Source organism: Aristolochia californica, unplaced genomic scaffold (genome assembly GCF_029961685.1).
Source record: "Aristolochia californica isolate CCGP_79_NKW_82.1479 unplaced genomic scaffold, dmAriCali1.0.hap1 SCAF_8, whole genome shotgun sequence".
Lineage (NCBI taxonomy): Eukaryota > Viridiplantae > Streptophyta > Magnoliopsida > Piperales > Aristolochiaceae > Aristolochia > Aristolochia californica.
Window position 1 is genome coordinate 9,442,501 of NW_027182279.1, and position 20,390 is coordinate 9,462,890.

At 38.2% G+C, this 20,390-nt stretch overlaps 1 pseudogene; it reads right to left on the reverse strand.

Annotated features, from left to right (window-relative positions):
• Positions 1-2,087: 2,087 nt before the first annotated feature.
• LOC137939130 (FRIGIDA-like protein 3) lies at positions 2,088-5,252 on the reverse strand (annotated as a pseudogene).
• Positions 5,253-20,390: the final 15,138 nt, after the last annotated feature.

The following is a 20,390-nucleotide window of genomic DNA, read 5'->3' on the forward strand; positions in this document are numbered from 1 at the left end:
TTATGATGGGCAAACAATGATCAAACCTAATGGATTGGATTTAAGTAGAAGTCAATTTTAATGACATTGGACAGGCTAGATAGTCCTTTAAATTGTGGACTTATTTGTACGTTCTTTATATTGATCAAGTTACTTCAATTCAAACCTTTTGACTTCCTCATTACAATCTCATTGTAATTCAACAACTTTTATCGTATCTTTATCTCTAGAAACTATTTAAATTGATCTAGTATCAAACCAAGTACTTGTACTTGGGCCTCTACTTAAACGTTTCATGTGTAAGAGCCATAATTAGCTCCCACCGACGAGATGGAGCTTTAAAAGTAAAGAATTTGTGATTGTTACTAACGAAAGATGCACTAAAAAAATAATTTATGTTGGCTGAAAAAAGCCTAAAAATAACTGCTAAAGGTTTTTTGGTGGAAATTTATGCTTAAAAAGGCCATCCGATAGAGGTATTACAATATAAAATAGATTTTCTATCGATAATTTGACATCAAAATTTTGCGGAAATTTATGCCCAATTTTTTAATTTTTTTCATTTTTTTAACAAAATATTCCTCTAAATATGTTTTATTGTTTTAAATAAAATCTTTTTGAAAAAACTCCTACTAAAAATAAATTTTATTTATTTTATATATATTTAAGAGAATTTTCTACCAAAAATGCTTTCATTTTTTAAATTATGCCTTTATTGAATATTCTATCAAAAATATTTAAAATTCTTTTTAAAAATATTTCTTAGTGAAATTTTCACCAAAACTGAATTAATTTATTTAAATAAAAATATTTATTGGCACAAATCTGAACTAAAAACGTTTTAATATTCTTTTTTAGGTAAATCCTTGCCAACAACTTTTTTCTCTTTTTTTAAATTTTAACATTTTAATTTTATTCTTGTAAAAAATTTTAAAATATCCAAGAGTAATTTATATACATAAAAATGAGATTGAATGTACAATATCGTAAAAAAAGGTGTCTATAAAAAAAATATAGTCATAGAAAAGTGTTCTTTCCAAATCATAAAACATGAAAAATATATATGCGTGACTATGTGGGAGGACCATGTGAGGAGCAATTTGGGTATGACGAAAAACCAACATCGATTGTAAGAGGGAGTGTGTCACTAGAAACCATAAATTATCCCATCTAACTTACGTCAACCACTAGTTGTTGAATCGCTTGGTCTTGCGTTACCTTCATCATTACTAATCATTCATGTGTCCTCTCCTAGTTTGTTGCATTGAGCCCCTTGAATATCAACATGACTATTTCTTGTCATTTTCTAAGTTTTCACTTTGATATTCTCTTCATTTTGAAACAAAAGTAGTATGACATTCAAATAAAATTGTTATCGTTAAAATAAAAACTTCACTTGAAACTTCTCCCTTATGAAGTTCTTCTAATAGAAACCAAGGGGGAAGGGGGCATGAGAGCAAAAAGAAGAAATGCCTAACGGGCGTAGCGCTTGAGAGGCAAAAATGAAAAATATCTCCTATTCTTGATAGGATAAAATCCTACTAGATTAGATTTATCTTTAATTGATGTAATCTTTTAATTCCTAAAATCTCACCCTAGATTGATGTAACCCTTTCAATTTCCTAGAATTTGTCCTTAAGTTATGTAATCCTAGATGATTAAGGAGTTTATCAAATAATACTATAAATAGGGTTATTGGCTGAAGGAAGAATTCAGTCAAACATTTTTCTAAATATCTCTTTACCTCTCAATTTTGTGCCTAACACCTCTCCTCTCTTTTCTCCTCTCTTATTCTCTCTTTTCCTTCTAGACCTCTCCTTATCTTCCCCTCTTCCTTCCTTCTCTCTTATTCAAACCCTTTTAACGTCTCTGTTATGGTCCCAGATCAACACGAAGATTCACCAGGGAGGATGAGGGTGATAACGAAGAAGAAGGGAACGAAAGGGGAGAAAATCATAGAAACGAACGGAGAGGGACAACCCGGCTTTGAGGGAGTCTGTAACCTACGGCTCTAAGGGAGACCGCAACCTAGGGTTCCGAGGGAACGCCGACCCAAGCTCAAAGAGGAGACCTCAAATCTTGTTTTAGATTAACTTTTCACTCCCCCATTCATCCATACGATGCATACAAATAGTTCACGCCAACAAGAGTTTAGGCAAAAATTAAACCCAAATAGCATAAAATAGAGAATAAACTAAATAACTACTTAACTAACTCAACCATGGTGTCTTAGCTTGACTCGGCTCACTATTTAGTCCATAACATCTCACCCCTCCTGGAGAACGAGCTTGTCCTAGAGCTCGAAGGTAGAGTATGCCTGCAGAAACGGATCCTCCGTTGGTTCTCACAGTGAGTCGTAGGTTCCACCTGAAAAAATAAATAAATAAATAAATAAATTTTGTTGACCTTATAAGTACATGCAGATCACAGCACCGTCACCCAATTGGGAGGTTGGGTAGTTGAGTTGTCATTGCCCTGTAAAAGCTCTTGTCAGCGATGTTAGTAGAACGAGGACTGTAGTTAACACCATTGGCACGAGGCCTCTTTGGTTGAGGCTTGGCAACCTCTGCTGCTCTGTTCTTGTCAGCGATGTTAGTAGGATGAGGACTATAGTTAACACCATTGGCACAAGGCCTCTTTGGTTGAGGCTTGGCAGCCTCTGCTGCTCTGTTCTTGTCAGCTTTAGCCTTCTCTACCTGGAGAACCCATTTCGGCAAGGTATCCACAGGGTACTGCTCCTCAGCCTTATGCTCTTCAATGCATTTGATGACAGCTTTAAACGCAGCTAACTCTTGCTTGTTTGCTTCATTCTAGGCAGCAGATGGGGATGTGCTTCCAGCTTTGATTTGTGAATTTTTCCTTGCATCCTTCAAGTAAGTTTTGAGTAATGGCACAGGTGCAAATTGTTCTTTGAGCTCAAAAGCATATGTCATGTTAACTGCTTCAATTTGCCGTCCACTATTAACCAAAACATCAATCACGCCTGGCATTTTATCCTGTAGATCAAGTGTCCTACAAAGATCAGTTGTCTGCCGGCGACGAGCAACAGATGGGATGAGTATGCAAGTGTCATCCATATCAAATTCTGAGGCAATACCAAATGTCACTAAAAGGTGCAGAAACGCATGAACCTCTAAGGAGTTTCCTGTAGAGCCACCAATATCAAGTTCATCCAACTTTGGTTTCCTTGCCTCAGCAATCTCTGTTGATTTTTCTCTGATCTCTGAGGACACCACCAAGGAATCTGATTCAGCATGAGCTAATATAGGGCCCAGACACTCCAACATAATACAAGTTCTACGCAGACCCAAGAGGTTGGGGTCCCTCTTTCCATCAAGAGTAGGTGTTTCTGTGAAGGAGTCCTCTAGGGACTCCAAACCCAACCTTGCTGGATCTAAGGCACTCCTTAACACAAGTGGGGACCTCCTCTTATGGCAGCAAGATTTTTCCTATTACCTGATATGAATTTATGGAGCCCCTTTGCATCCATTTCTACACATAATTTTGTCAGTGGTGTCTGAGGCTTCTTTTCCATATTTTCATCTTCAAACTTGACTTCCAAGTTGGATTCTTTTGAAGCTTTAACTTCTGAATTCTCTTCTATGACAGCATCGGTCAGTCCATCCTTGAAGTTGAAACCCTTGGGTTTTCATTCTGCCAATGTTTCTGAAGCTTGCCACCAGAAGCAGAGCTGTAGGTTTCTTCATCAAACAGTTGAACATCCCAATTGATGAGCGTAGCTTGTAATACTTTGACCACGGCAATAGAGACATAGAGAGAGATTGGAATCAAGTAACCATAAAGCATAAGTGCCCTTCCATACCATTTCATGATCAAAATAATCAGACTCTTTGAATGGGATCTCTGTGTATACTGCAGCACGAAGACCAAGATAACCTTTGAGAATGCCAGCGACTGTGCCTCTGCTCAGAGGGAAGTTTCTCATATTTGTCACTAGTACGCCAGTCCCAAGCCATGCACTACGGTGAGTAGCAACAACCAAGGCCACCCATAACAGCCAGTAAGGCAAAGATTTAACATTCCGAACTGGGAGCCAGAGCACCCCGTACCCAAGAAAGCAAGAAAGAGTTCCGATCAAAAGCATAACCCATGAGGGGCAATTTATTGCATACAATCCCAGAAAGTAGGCCCACGTTCTCGCCTAGATCGTTAGCAATTCCTAGGATCGTTAACTTCTATTGGGAGTAACCCAAAACAGATTTTAGAGAATGCGAAAAGAGAGGAAAATTATAGGGGTTTACTGCAACAATTTGGACCCAAACTGCGGCTCCGAGGCCAACCCACGGAGGTCTAGTCCCCGCTTTCAGCACAGGCATTGCTACAAGCAGAAGCGGTCCCACAGCTCTTCCTGTCTGGTTTTCGTAGAGAAGAGCATCGGAAGGGAGTCCAGCAGTGGATGGAGCATCACCCCCACCCAGGATTCCAACTCCAAATTTCAATTTCTCAAGAATCTCATCTTCCTCCACCGCAACCCTTTCCAATTCGAAATTAAAATTTCGGGATTTCTTGGCTTTCCTGTTCTCAAATGGGTACTCTCCCCGTCGATTGAACGACGAGCTCTGCCCAACAGACCAACCAGCAGAATGGTTCCCACTGAAACCGCCAGAAAATTTTTTTTCCTATTCCAGAGGTTGATTTTCCCAATTCTTACACGCTGGACAGAGGAATTCGAAGACTTACCTGGCATTGATATCAATGAGTTGAGGTATGTCTCGGTTGAGGGAGAAGTGGAGGCGATGCTAACCTTCCACCCCTCACCGTTGTCACCGAAATTCCTGACCGAAGGAGGCGTTGTCCGTCGGCGAACAACAACCGTGCCGACCAGGGATGCCTCTGTCCGAACTCAAACAGGCAAACCCAGTTGGGCCCGTTCCGCAGCCCGAAGAGTTTCGCTTTCAGCCCGATGTATCTCCTCTGTTTTGGTGCGCCAGGCACGCAACTCATCCCGGATTGATGATTTTCACTCTGCGCCTAAGGCTTCCATGTGCGATATTAGTTTTGCGCCCACTGCGGCTACCTTTGCGGCTAGCTCATCTCGGAACGACGCTGCGGCTATTTCATCTGGGAATGAAGAGTAGCTCATCCAGGAATCGCCGCCGTCTGATTGCAGAAGGTCTGAGTCCGAAATCTGATTTGTGTCCTTCTCAGCGATTTCTATGGTTCCCGGTGTCGGATTTGAGGTCGCCCCCAAATCTTCCGTAGGTACTTCGGCCGGTAAACAGGACGACGTGTTTGATTTTTCCGGGCCGTGGTCTGTTTTCCGTCCGAGACCGCATCTCGAGCGAATTCCTCTCTATACTAATCGGTGTCTTGAATCCGATTATCCGACCCAATTCGAATATCCGGTTCGGATCCGCGTCGAGACCCGATTACGGGATTAAATCAGGAGCTCTCTAGATTTAAGGATCGGAGGTTGAGATGTCGAGAAAGGGGATTCTGTGTGCGAGAAAGAGGGTTTTCGGGAAGGAGGGCTTCATTGGGAGAAATCGGAGCTTGATTGTGTATCGGAGTTTGATTTGTATGCTTGAAGCCGCAAAGCTTTGTCTTTTCGCATTTAGTGGATTTTCGTCTCCTCCCGTAGATGTAGGTTGTCGCCGAACCACGTAAGATCACTGCCTCTTGTGTTTTGTTGTTGATTTACTGATTTTATGTCCATATTGTGTTTCCTATGCGGTTTTATATGCTTCGTAGTGGTATACCCTTGATTATTATGCTCGGATTTAACCCCTAGTTATAACAATTGATATCAGAGCGAAGTTTTCCGGCGACGGTGCCGGATTTTCGTTTTTTTCTTTCTGTTTCCGCTGATGGGAAGAGAGCTCTCTGTCTCAAGCTTCCATTTGGTAGTTTCTGGAAGTGCCGAAAGGAGAAGAGAAATTTTTTTTTGTGGCACTGGTTGGTGGTGTCTGACAATGCCGAGGAGGAAGATTTTTTTTTTTTTTTTTGGCACTGGTTGGTGGTGTCTGACAGTGCCAAGGGGAAGAAGAAGAATTTTTTATTTTTTTTGGCATTGTTCGGTGTTGGATTCTGGAAGCGACGAGAGAGAAGATTCAAGCATCTTAGCATTTTTTGTGACCGAGGGTATTTTGGTAATTATGACTACGAAGTATATATTAGAGAAATTTGATGGGCAGATGAGTTTCAGTTTGTGGCGCGTGAAGATGTGTGCCATGTTAATACAATAAGGGCTCCACAAAGCATTGAATGAAAAGGATAAGTTTCCAACTACGATGTCAAAAGAAGCCAAGGAGGATCTTGACATCAAATCTCTTAGTTCCATTCAGTTGTGATTGGCCGATGAGGTTTTGCGGGAAGTTGCAGATGAGATGATAGCAGCTAGTTTGTCGTTGAAGTTAAAGAGTATTTATATGACTAAATCTCTCACGAACAGGTTGTATTTGAAGCAACACCTGTATACTCTTCGAATGAAGGAAGGTACATCTCTCAAAGACCATCTTAATGAATTTAACAAGATTATTATGGATTTGAGAAATATAGATGTTATCGTGGAAGATAAGGATCAAGCACTGATTGTGCTATACTCTGTACCCCCATCCTATGAGCACTTCGTTACGACTATGCTCTATGGGCACGATACCATCTCTATGGAGGATGTTAAGACATTTTTATACTCTAACGAGTAGAGGAAGAAGGTGTCTACCAGTGGGAGCAAAGAGCAAGCAGATGGTCTGTTTGTTCGAGGACGAACGAAGGAGAAGGATTTTGGAGGCAGTGGCCGTTCTAGGCCGAAGTCAAAGGGGAAAGGGGGCAAGTGTTATTATTGTCATCAACCAGGTCATTTTGCAAGAGACTGTCCAAAATTGAAAGAGAAGGAGAAAAGAGAAGAAAAGGAAGAGGTTGCTGGGTTTGTTGAAGATCATTCTGATGGTTCAGAATATGTTCTCACAGTTGAGGGTTGCACACTCACAGGGTGAGTGGATACTTTATTCGAGCCGTTCCTACCACATGTGTCCTATCTAGGATTTTTCTACGACATATCAGTCGGTAGATTGTGGTACAGTTTTGATGGGGATTTTTGCTCTGTAAGACTATTGGGATTGGAACTGTTCAGATCAAGATGTATGACGGTATAGTGAGAATTTTGTAAGAAGTTCGGCATGTACCAGTTTTGTTTTGCTTTCTCTAGGTTCTCTTGATTACCTTGGCTATAGATACACAGCTGAAGGTGGAGTTTTTTGGAGGTCTGTATAGGGACACTGGTTGTGGTGAAAGGAAAAAAGGTTGGTAACCTTTTATGTGCTTCAGGGCAGTACAGTCATAGGTACTGTAGTAGGTACCTTATCTTCAGATTCAGTTTTTTGACACGACTCGTCTGTGGAATATTTGGTTAGGACATATCAGTGAGTAGGTGGAGTTTGAGGGTGATAAGTACAGCTACGCCGACATGGTCGCTTATGCATTACCTGTGGCAGAGACCGATCTATTGGGAACATCATGGAGACTCGCTGCTGCTAGAGGCTGGAGTCGTGGACTCGCCGTTGCTAGAGGCTGGAGTCGTGGAGACTCACCGTTGCCTAGAGGCTGGAGTCGTGGAGACTCGCAGTTGCCAGAGGCTAGAGTCGTGGAGACTCGTCGCTGCTAGAGGCCGGAGTCGTGGAGACTCGCCGCTGCTAGAGGCTGGAGTTGTGGAGACTCGCCGCTGCTAGAGCTGGAGTCGTGGAGACTCGCAGTTGCCAGAGGTTGGAGTCGTGGAGACTCTCCATTGCCTAGAGGTTGGAGTCGTGGAGACTCGCCGTTGCCAGTTGCCAGAGGCTAGAGTCGTGGAGACTCGTCGTTGCCAGAGGCTGGAGTCGTGGAGACTCGCCGTTGCTAGAGGACTGAGAGTCGTTGATTCCAGAGAGAGTCATTGCACCAGGGAAGTCTTCTAGTGGTTGCAGGCGGATGCAATATTGGCTGCAGGCAGAAGCAGAAGCAGAGGCAGAGGCAATAGTGGTTGCAGGCAGAGATTGCAGTGAGGTTTTCCACATGTTACTAGTAGAGGCAGTAGGGAGTCGTTGTTGTGAGAGACCGTTCAGTTTCCAGAGCCCTCTAACTACTGTGAAGTTGTCGCTGGTAGTGATGCTACTCAATTTAGATGCCCTAGGAGGCAAGGTGGAGAAGGCGATAGAGAAGTTCAGTCTTTCAGAGAGGAGTAATCGAATTCAAGCCAAGGTGGAGATTTGTTAATCGGGTGTCTTGAATTACCCGACCCAATCCGATTACCTGACCGGACCCGATTACCCGGTTCGGATCCGCGTCGAGACCCGATTACGGGATTAAATCGGGAGCTCTCTGGATTTAGGGATTGGAGGAGGTTGAGACGTCGAGAAAGGGGATTCCGTGTGCGAGAAAGAGGGTTTTCGGGAATGAGGGCTTCATTGGGAGAAATCGGAGCTTGATATGTATGCTTGAAGCCGCAAAGCTTCGCCCTTTTTGCATTTAGTGGATTTTCGTCTCCTCCCGTGGATGTAGGCTGTCGCTGAACCACGTAAGATCGTTGCCTCTTGTGTTTTGCTATTGATTTACTGATTTTATGTCCATATTGTGTTTCCTATGTGGTTTTATATGCTTCGTAGTGTATACCCTTGATTATTACGCTCGGTTTTTAGCCTCTGGTTATAACAACTCCGTTGATAGCCAATACTTCACCCAGGAGGCACACCATTTCTGTATCTCTTCCACTGCAATGCTTGCAGCCATTTCTTAGATTTGTCTGTGCATCGCCAACCATGGGTCTCCATAACACATCGTGTTCCCGCTCTGATACCAATGTATTATGGTCCTAGATCAATACGAAGATTCACCGAGGAGGACGAGGGTGATAACGAAGAAGAAGGGAACGAAAGAGGAGAAAATCATAGAGAAAAACGGAGAGGGATAACCCGGCGCTGAGGGAGTCCGTAACCTACGGTTCTGAGGGAGACAACATAGGGTTCTGAGGGAACGCCGACCTGAACTCAAAGAGGAGACCTCAAATCCTGTTTTAGTTTAACTTTTCACTCCCCCATTCATTACCCTACGATGCATACAAATAGTTCACACCAACAAGATTTTAGGAAAAAATTACAAAAATGCCCCTGAGGCATATTTAAACCCAAATAGCATAAAACAGAAAATAAACTAAATAACTACTTAACTGACTCAGCCATGGTGTCTCAGCCTGACTTGGTTCACTATTTGGTCCATAACCGTCTCTATTTAAACTTTCTTTCACTTTTAAAAAAGATTATGATCTCTCACAAGTCTATCAATTGGTATCAGATTAGTCCTTCTTAGTTCAACTAGATTACAAATACAATGTTTATGTAGATCATCGCCTTCACAAGAAGCATATTTTGTGTGACAATATTATAATTGAATGAAAGTTATTCAAGTCTAGTTTTAGAGAAAATAAATAACAAGTTTCAAGTCAATCATATCTCTGTATAAAGAGATATCTCTATAGGAGTTGCCAAGGGTCCTACTACTAAAGAAAACAATTAAAGCTCTTCGACTTTACTTTTTTGGAGTAAAATGAATTTTTATATTTTGGGCTATATTTGATGAGATATCACCATCAGAAGCTATAAAGATCAATGTTGCCAAAACTTTCTGTTGGGAGATGGGGCCAAGCCCATACGACCAAGGAAGACCCACACATCCTAGTGTGTGGAAGATGGACTCAAGCATACAAACCAAAGAGAAGGCCTACAAACACACATAATGGTGGCATGATGGTAAATAAAGAGTCATCTCATAAAGATGACACTGCTGTAATTAGTTTATGATTTATGACTCTTAAGGGTGAAGGGTATTCTTGTAATGTTAATACTTTGATATCTATAAATACAACTTAAGGGGGGAAGGTTTGGAGAAGTCCATAACCCTAATCTTTCTCCTCTTTTCTCCAAATTCACCACTCTTTCTTTTCTCCTCCTAAAACCTTCTCTCCACAACAAAGTTCTTCTTCTCTCCCTTTTAATCCTCTTATATTGTGATTATACATCATGGAATTCTAATTTTCAACATGGTACCAGAGTAGGGAAAGATCTGAGATGGAAAAGGAGAAGAAGATGGAGAAGAAGCAAAGGAAGAAGAAGAAAAAAAAAAAGGAAACCAGAGGAGTTTCTCCTATTTCTTTTAGTATTCTTTCCCATTTCATGTTTTTAATTATATTTTTAACTCTCTTATAGTATGTTTCGTAAAGAAAAATATATATCTTTGGAAATATATTTGATTTTGTTATAATGTGGGACCCATCATGGCCCCACAAGCTAGTGAGACCCACCATGAACTCGAGAGGTGTCAACAAGAGTCCTCATACAATGTGGCTCTAACTAAGAGATAAGGAACATGTGCTGGAATTAAATAGAAGATTTGAAGATCAAGTGGGATCCACAAAGATACCACGAAAAATATCATGTGGGACCCACAAGATAAGACCAAGTGCTAGCTCTCTAGCTTAATTCACGTCCTTAAAGAAAGTGTTTGTAGTTGAGTTAAATTAGTCTCATAAATAGATAATGTAATCTTATCATAATAGGCTTATCTTAGAGAGTTTTAGTTATAATGTAATTAGGAGTCCTTAGGTTAGTTGTACATGGACTCTATCACCTCCTCAACTGTAAATAGAGGTGATTGTAACTCGGAATTATTCAAGCAAGTTACTTTGTTTTTTCTCCTCTCTTATATGAAGTTCTCTCTCTCTAATCTCTCTTATTTTCCTCCTACTCTCTCTCTACCCGAGAGCTTTTCTCTTTTCTCTTTGTTCTTTCTCTCTCCCCTTGCTCGAGGAATTATTCATGGGGTCCTAAATTCAACATGGTATCAGAGCTACCAATTTAGGATCCCCATGATGCTCTATGAAGGCTCCTTATGAAGCAAGATTGAAGATCATGAGATAAATATTTATTTCTCATATTATTAAATTTATGCTACAGGTTTTTGGTATTAAGAGGTGGTTTATAGATGTCATTATGCATGTTTTTATTTTATGAAATTATGAGAATATATGCATCTTGGATTATCTTTGATTAGAAGAGATTATCAAGGCAGTTTTGTCAGTTTGCACAATACTGTGACCGAGACCAATGCATATTGGATTTTTTTTATAAATCTGTGGGAACAAGATTCTCCGATAAAGAAGGAAGATTATGAGCCTTTTATGAGTTGTTATCCATTAAAATTATTTACTTAGCTTTTATACTAAGCATCTCCATTAACCTAGTTGGTTATAGCCTTCCACTTGGTATTATTTTGATTACTTGATTGGAGAACTATTTTACTTGATTTTGCCTACTATGGCTGAAGATAATATGAGTCACAAGAGTGACATACTCAGAATCACCACTGTACCCTTACTCTGGTCCACATTGGTTCGTCGGTTTTTTATCACAAAGGACCCAGTTGGTCATCTCACCAATCGTGGACCACATATTGATGAAGATGATATATTCTATACCAAATGGTTAAAGAAGGATACATTGGTTATTAGTTGGCTTATCAACAGTATGAAAGAACATGTCTCCAATAATGTCATTCATCTAGAGACGGCTAAAAAAATCTGGGAGACATGCGCCAAGTTGTATTCAAGCTCCAACAACTTACAAAGGTCATATGATATTTTACAACGGATGCTTACCACCAAACAAGGAGACAATATACATGAATATTTGGCCCATTTTCGAGGTTTTCTTCAAGAATGGAAACTTTCCCAGCCAACCTCTATAGATATCTCTATCCAAGATAAATAGAAAGAGGCCTTGATAACTGCAATATGCCTTGCAAACATTAAACCGTATCTTGAAATTGCTAAGACTCACCTTCTTAGCTCTTCCACGGTTCCCACTTTTGATGATGTATGTGTTACACTTCTCCGTATTCCAGATGTTTCTCCCTCTACTACTGAAATACCATTCGCTATATACTTTGGACATAGGAGAATACCATCTGACCAAGGCCGAGGCAGATTTTATGGACGAGGAAGAGGAAGAGGTGGAAGGACTGGTTTTGATCAAACAGATGGGAAGGAATGCACCTATTGTAAGGTATTTGGCCACACTAGAGACACATGCTTTCACCTAAAAGAAAGCCCTATATGTGGTAGATTGGGCCACTCTCGCGAAAGATGTTATAAAGCTAGTGAGAATAAGGCTAACCAAGCCTTAGTGAGTGATACATAAGAAGAGCAGTCTACCACAACAACTGCAAAGCATACTTTTACTGATGAAGACTATGAACTATTCCAGAAAATGAAGACCATGATAGGGTCCTCCCCAAGTACTTCTTCACCAACCACTACCACCACCGCTTTAGGTATGCTTTTTGCGTCCTCTTCGTCCTGGATAATTGACTCAGGAACCTTCGAGCATCTTACAGGTAACAGACATCTACTATACTCAGTTTCTCCATGTCTTTCACATAAATTTGTTACCATTGTTGATGGATCACAAACTAAATTTCAAGGGAAATGATCCAATTCTGTTACACCATCACTTTGGCTTAGAGATATCCTTTTCGTTCCTACTTTCCCTTTGAATCTTTTATCGGTTAGTTGGCTCACCAAACATTTTAATTGCTCTATAACTTTATCACCGACTTCATGTGTGTTTCGGGATTTTACAATGAAGCGGGTGATTGGTGGAGGCGATGGTCAAGGGGGGTTCTACTACCTGGATGTGCCACAAATAAATACTGCATCCACCTACGACACTAAAACTGGTTATGGCACAACCGGTTGGGACATCCGTCCACCAAATCTCTTCATCAAATTTTTCCTAAAGCGCAGTCAGACCTTCATTGTGAAGCATGTCAAATAAGTAAACATAAGAGGTCTACATACTCACCTCGTCCAAAAATTAAAAGTGTCTCTCCTTTTTCGTTAATTCATACTGATGTTTGGGGACCCTTGAGTGTCTCCAACATTTCTCAAGTGAAATATTTTATTACATTCATTGAGGACTTCACTCGTACCACTTGGTAATTTTTGTTTAAAGAGCATTCTGAAATACCAATGATATTTAAATCTTTTCATGCAATGGTACTCACTTAGTTTGGGCAGAAAATTAAAGTCCTTTGATCCAATAATGCCAAAAAATACACATCCAAAGATCTTGACTCGTTTTGTCAAGAAAATGGCATTATTCATCAGACATCATGTGCCTACACCCCTCAACAAAATGGTGTAGCTGAACGAAAGAACAATCATATTCTTGAGGTAGCTTGTGGTTTACTATATGTCATGCAAGTTCCATACTTTTATTGGCCGCATGCAGTTCTTACCGCATGTTTTCTTATAAATTGGTTACCCTCTTCCGTTCTTCATAAAAAAATCTCCCTACTCTCTATTGTTACCTAATGATGATCCTTTTTCACTACCCTTGAGAGTCTTCGGCTATCATTTTTTTGTCCATAAACTTGATCCCAAATCTATGAAGTGTATCTTCTTAAGATACTCTCGCACACAAAATGGTTATGTTTGCTATAGTCCCTCTCTTCAGCGTTTACTTGTGTCTAGGGATGTCACATTTTTTGAAGATTCTCCATATTATTCTGATAATGCTCGTCTAGGTTTATCTTCAGTACTAGGTTCTCCTCGACCGGTTGTGCCCCATACTATAGAAACTACTCAACCCCTAAAAACACTGGCTGACACCACACCTACTGAGTTGTCGAATCCTACCAAGGTAAGTCCATCTTCTCCGATTATTTTTGGCCCAGAATATGATACTCGTCCTATTGCAGTTAGGAAAGAGCCCAAATCATGCACCATGCCTTCTACTTCTCATCCCATAACAAACTTTGTGTCTCATCATCGTCTATCCCCGTTTGTTGTCAATTTCTATCGGCTATTTCCTCCGTACCTATACCATAGTCCTATCAGGAGGCTCTCAAACATCCAAGGTAGAAGGCAGCTATGGATGAAGAAATGCATGCCCTTTATGAAAATCAGACATGGGCTATAGTCCCACTTCCTTCAGATAAGAAACCCATCGGTTGCAAATGGGTATTTACGGTGAAAAAAAATCTGGATGGGTTCTTGGCTCGGTTGAAAGCTCGCCTTGTTCCTAAAGGATATACACAATGTTATGGCATTGATTATGAAGAAACTTTCTCTCCAGTGGTTAAATTAAACTCGGTACATTTGTTATTATCTCTGGCAGCTAACTCTTCCTGGTAGGTCTATCAACTTGATATCAAAAATGCTTTTTTGAATGGAGATCTAAAGGAGGACATTTATATGCAACAACCACCTGAGTATGTGGTTGAGGGAGAGTTCGTATGTCGACTACAAAAATCTATTTATGGTCTCAAACAGTTGCCTCGTGCATGGTTTAAAAATTTTAGCCAAACACTCATATTGGTCGGATTTCATAGATGCTCTGGAGATCATTGTGTCTTAATTAAAGACACACCGAAAGGCAAGGTAATTCTAGTTGTATAAGTTGATGACATTATTATAATTGGCAGTGATCCCGAGGGCATCCAAAAGACAAAATAAATGATATGTATTGAATTCAAGAAAAATGATCTTGGACTGCTCAAATATTTTTTGGGTATTGAAGGTCTACAATCCATACATGGATTTATATTATCTCAAAGGAAGTATGTCCTTGACCTATTGGAGGAGACCGGAATGCAGGGATGTAGACCAGTAGAAACTCCTATGGACTCGAATACAAAATTATGTGTAGGTATTGGAGAAGAAGTAGATGTCGGAAAATATCAAAGATTGGCGGGAAGATTTATTTTTCTCCGCGTAATGAGGGCAGATATTTCATATAGCAGTCAGTATAGTAAGTCAATAAATGCACAAACCACAACTCAGTCATTGGCAAGCACTAGAATGGATATTATGATATCTAAAAGGAGCACCAGGAAGAGGGCTCCTCTATAAAAATCATGGATACTTAAACATCGAAGGATTCTCATATGCAGACTGGGCTAGATCCCCGGATGACAGAAAATCTACTTCAGGATATTGTACAATGTTGGAGGAAACTTGGTTACATGGAGGAGCAAGAAACAAAATGTAGTTGCAAGGTCTAGTGCAGAAGCAGAGTACAGAGCCATGGCACACACAGTCAGTAAACTCCTATGGATCAGATCTCTCCTAATTGAACTGGGTTTTTACAAAAAAGCTCCTATGAATCTATATTGGGATAATTAGGCTACAATTCACATCAAATCCAGTCTTCCATGAGAGAAAAAAGCATATAGAAATAGACCGCCACTTCATACGAGAAAAATTCATTGCCGGCATCTTATCTCTCCACCATGTATCTTCACAGAACTAGGTTGCAGACATTCTCACCAAACCAGTCACTCAAAAATTTTTGTCCAACATTTGCAGCAAGCTGGGCATCTACGATGTTTTCTCACCCCCAGCTTGAGGGGAAGTGTTACAATGTGGGACCCACCATGGCCCCACAAACTGGTAGGACTCACCATGAGCTCGAGAGGTGTCAACAAGAGTCCTCGTACAAAGTGGATCTAGCTAAGAGATAAGGAACATGTGCTGGAATTAAATAGAAGATTTGAAGATCAAGTGGGACCTAGAAAGATACCACGAGCTGGTATCTCTATCTACATGAGCTGAAAGATCATGTGGGACCCACAAGATAAGACCAAAAGCTAGCTCTCTAGTTTGATTCACTTCCTCAAAGAAGGTGTTTGTAGTTGAGTTAAATTAGTCTCTTAAATAGATAATGTAATCTTATCATAATGTGCTTATCTTAGAGAATTCTAGTTGGAATGTAATTAGGAGTCCTATGGTTAGTTGTACATGGACTCTATCACCTCCTAAACTATAAATAGAGGTGATTATAACTCGGAATTATTCAATCAAGTTACTTATCTTTTTCACCTCTCTTGTGTGAAATTCTCTCTCTCTAATCTCTCTTATTTTCCTTCTTGCCTCTCACTACCTGAGAGCTTTTCTCTTTTTCACTTTTTTCTTTCTTTCTCCCCTTGCTCGAGGTATTATTCATGGGGTCCTAAATTCAGTAGATTCTACTTTCCAACTCAAAATGAATCGATGAGATCAGATTTTTCCAGAAAGAGAAATCAACATCTGAAGCAGCAAAGGTAAAACAACAAAAAAGTTTCTTGCAGCAGCAGAAAGCTTCAACTTTCAAACCGTTTTATGCCATCAAGAACAAGACTTTATATGGAGAAATATATATATATATATATATATATATCTCTATAAGTCTATTTTCTTAAATATTAACCTAAATCTCATTATGAATTTATTATATGGAGATATCAATTTCGGAAGAGTCCATGGTCATGCTAGCCAAAGAAGAAAGAGTAATCAGTTCAACCAGATTACAAAGTCCAAAATCTATCAGATTAATTATCTCAAAAGATGTATATTTTTTTTAAAAGAAGTTATACTTGGTTGAAAGGTATTTAAGTCTTGTTTCATAATAAGAAAATTTATTGTCAATCTGATCTATATTTAAGGAGATATTCACATTGGAAGAATAAAAGGTCCTGTTTTATGGACTCGATAGCATAACGAGTACTCCAGAGGCGACGCGGATGAGTCGATGACTCATCGGAGAAGTGAAGTACATTAGGTAATATATGTTCTTTTAAATTATTAATGACAAGTAGGAAGCCAAGAGGGCAGTATTGTAATAATCAATAACTCTTTACCTCGAACCTTGGCTTTATTAGGCTATCGAGAGGGAATGAAAGACAAGCAGAAAATTACAAGGATTTGTGTTCTCCTTCAATGAACCAGGGTCGGCGTTCCCCTGGAACCCAAGGTGTAGGACTCCCTTTGACGAGCTTGATCCCTTCTTCTTCATCGATTTCCCCCTTTCCACCTTTACCTTATGTTATTCACCCTCATTCACCATCATAGGTCATTCAGGCAGAACAAGGAGGCCTGATTCGGATTCTAAAATACAGGAAACCCTCTCCCACCATAGAATTACTCAGTCCATGGTCAGAGACCATAACATCTTCGTATTAAAGTACGTCAGAATGGGAGAGTCATCCAACAATGCCGAAATGATAGCTACCCTCAAGGAAATGATTTAAGCAGATAGGGTAGTTGGGCAGGAAGAGATGGAAGGGCGTCTGGCTGAGTTGGTGGATAGCCTAATTTATCAAGCCTTTCATCAGGTAAATACGCAAGTTCAAAGTTTGTCTATTCGGTTGGATGAATGCATGAGGGTAAAAAACCCCACCCCTCGAGAAGGAGGGAGAAGCACTGCGACCACGCAGGGGGACCAATTTGTTGTGCGAACAGAGCACCCAGAAAGTGGTGTGAGTCCGCGTCCAGGTAGTGGGACCATTCCACGCTATACAAAATTGGACTTTCCAATTTTTAAGGGGTTCGAGGATCCTTTAATTTGGCACTATAGGTGTGAAAAAAAAATTCACATCAAAATACGATTGAAATAGACAAGGTGGGGTTGGTCGCCTTCCACATGCTCAATGAAACACAGCTTTGGGGCCACCAGTTAGAATTGGAGCATCCGAACCTAGACTAGGATGAGTTTAAAGAATTGTGTACAATTTGGTTTGGACCTCCAGCACAAATCAATCCATTGGGGGATCTAGTGTTGTTACACCAAACAGGTAGTGTGGAGACCTATCAAAAATTATTTCAAGAAAAATTGGCAAGAGCCATCAAATTGAGGGGGTTCATGCTGCTGAGTCTTCTCAATCTCAGGGGGCTGGTCATGATGTTATTGTTGCCATGTTGGAAAAGTGTGGGCAGTGCAACCTTGCCAATGGGGGGGGCTGTCGTGAGTGGTTGTTTCACACCAGTCCAGGACTGATGGAGGGGGAATGGAATGAAAAGAGGCAAGTCTGAATTTAGGTTAAAACAAAGGGTTTGAGTCTTCCTAAACGAGCTCGAGGGTTTTCAAGCTTCCCTTCGGCTTGATTTTCTATTTTCCTTTCTTCTTTAGTACGAATCGCTGTGTTAGATCCTGGGAACGTAACAGATTTAATAATATTAACTACGAAAAAATTATGATCCTCCTAGATAACTTTATCCTACTACCAAAAGTGGGAAAACCCTCCAATGGAAAAAAAAATTGTTTGCAAACATAGACAAAACTATCTTTTTAAAAAGAATAATAATAAAAAATATAAATATTTAATATTTTTAAATCTAAAAATGTACAATAAAAAAATTATGATTAAGTATTTCACAAGTTACAAGCATTATATAAGTTAAATATTAGATATAAATATACACAAATAAAAATTATATTTTTGTTTTAACTTCAATATATTTTTAAATGTTCTTGAGTTATTTTATTATAGATATTATTTTTATAAGAAAAAAATGTATACATTAGAAACTAATTCATACCAACAATTTTTTTCAAATTTTAATTAAACTAAATTATTTTTAATATAATTAAATAAAAAGTAGTTTTTTTTATAATTTTAACATGCTTGTAATTAAATAGTTATTTTCATATTTATTCACATCTCGTGTGCATAAACCTTTATGTCATTAAATCATTAATAACTAGTTCTTGAATTAATTATCCAACTTGAATGTAATTACTAATTTTTAATTGAATTATTACTAGTTAATTAATAAATAATTAATCAATGAACCTACTGAGTAACTACTAATTATGTGATTAAATAATTATTTAAAACTATTTGACCAATTAACCTATTTACTTTAATAACTAATTATTTAGTTGAATAATTAGTAATTAACTAACTAACTAATTGAAAAAATTTTAATTATATAATTAACTAATTGGATAAATAATTAATTTATCTAATTAATAAATTTAATTGGAGAATAGAGTAGGTGGGAACAACTAGAATAAAATTTTATTTTATCACGACTATGTTAGGTGCGTATATCAGAATCGAGATAGACCAATTACCAAATCCACCTATCATAGCTAGCAGAACCATGAAAATGATCATTAATTAATCTAAACATTAGTGTGACTAATTAAAATATTAAGTAGCTAATTAACATTTTGAAAAATAATTAATTAGGTACTAATTATATAATTAAGTAATTATGTACTCAATCATGTAAATAATTAAGGAAGTTTTTTAATTTGATATTTTTTAGTTAATGGGTTCAGGATTTTTACTTTAGAATCTTACTTTATCATTCTAATGTCCAAGGTCTTCAAAATGTCTAAGTTTTTTACTCCCAAATGTTAGTCTATGATTCACAAATATTAAATTAATTAAGATCACTATACCTTAGTCATTAAATTACTTAATTGACTTAATCACAATATCAATTAATCAATTACTTAACTCAATACATAAATAATTTAAATCAAATAAATTTTATTTATATGAAATTTAACTTGCATTTATTACTTGATATAAAATTAAATTTTTATTAGATGAAGCGATAAATTAATATTAAATATTTTGATAAATGTTTATTAGATTAACTAAGTAAGTAATAAATTAAGTGATTAATATTTTGATAATCAACTGATTGAGCAAATAATTAATCGGGTAATATTTAATAATTTTAGACTAACTGAGTATATAATTAGTACTTTAAATAACTTATAATTATTATTTTTATTTATCCCCTTTATGTTTTCACTTTATCTTATTTTCCTTTTTCCTTTTTTATTTTTCTAATTTTTATCTTTTATTTTATTATTTTTCCATTTCCCTTTTCCTTTTTCTTATTCTTTCTTTCTTTTATTGTTTTTTCTTCCCTTTTTTCTTACTTTATTTCTTATTTTATTTTATTTTTCATTTAAAAACTTTTCCTTTGTATCTTTCCTTTTTATTTTTCCTCTATTATTTTCTTATTTTTCATTTTTCTCTTCATTTCCCCTATTTTTTCCTCTTTCCTTTTTTTTTTTTTTTTTTATCTTCCTCTGTTCTGTTTTTATTCCTTCATTTTCCCTTTTTTTCCTTCCATTTTTAATTTTATTTTATTTTATCCTTTGTTTTTTCATTTTTAATCTTTTAATATTTTTTTCCTATCGATTTATTTTTATTTTTCTTATTTTCCCCATTTTTCTCTTTTCTCTTCGTCGTCCAATTGCTTTGCCGCTATTGGAGCTCACCGTTGCTGTAGGTCAGTTTTTTCCCCTAATTTGTGCCCAGGGGAGGAGAGGTGTGCACTATCCAGTTTGGCGGGAAGAGGGGGGAGTTTGACCAACTATAGATTCCACCTGAGCTAACTCTCAAGATTATTTATTGACTTGCTTTGACCAACTATTCAATTAATATCTTTGCCCTTAAGTGCGTCCTCATGCGAATTTGGCAAAATTTTCCTATATTCCCTAGTTGGTGCTTTTCTATGTTTCTAATTTGTGGTTTTCTTCTTTTTGATCCTTTTGGGAGATAATTAAGTATTCTATCACTCTTCAAGTTTACTTTCTGAAGCAACAAGTCTTTTGTATTCCGAATTATAGTCTATGAGATAT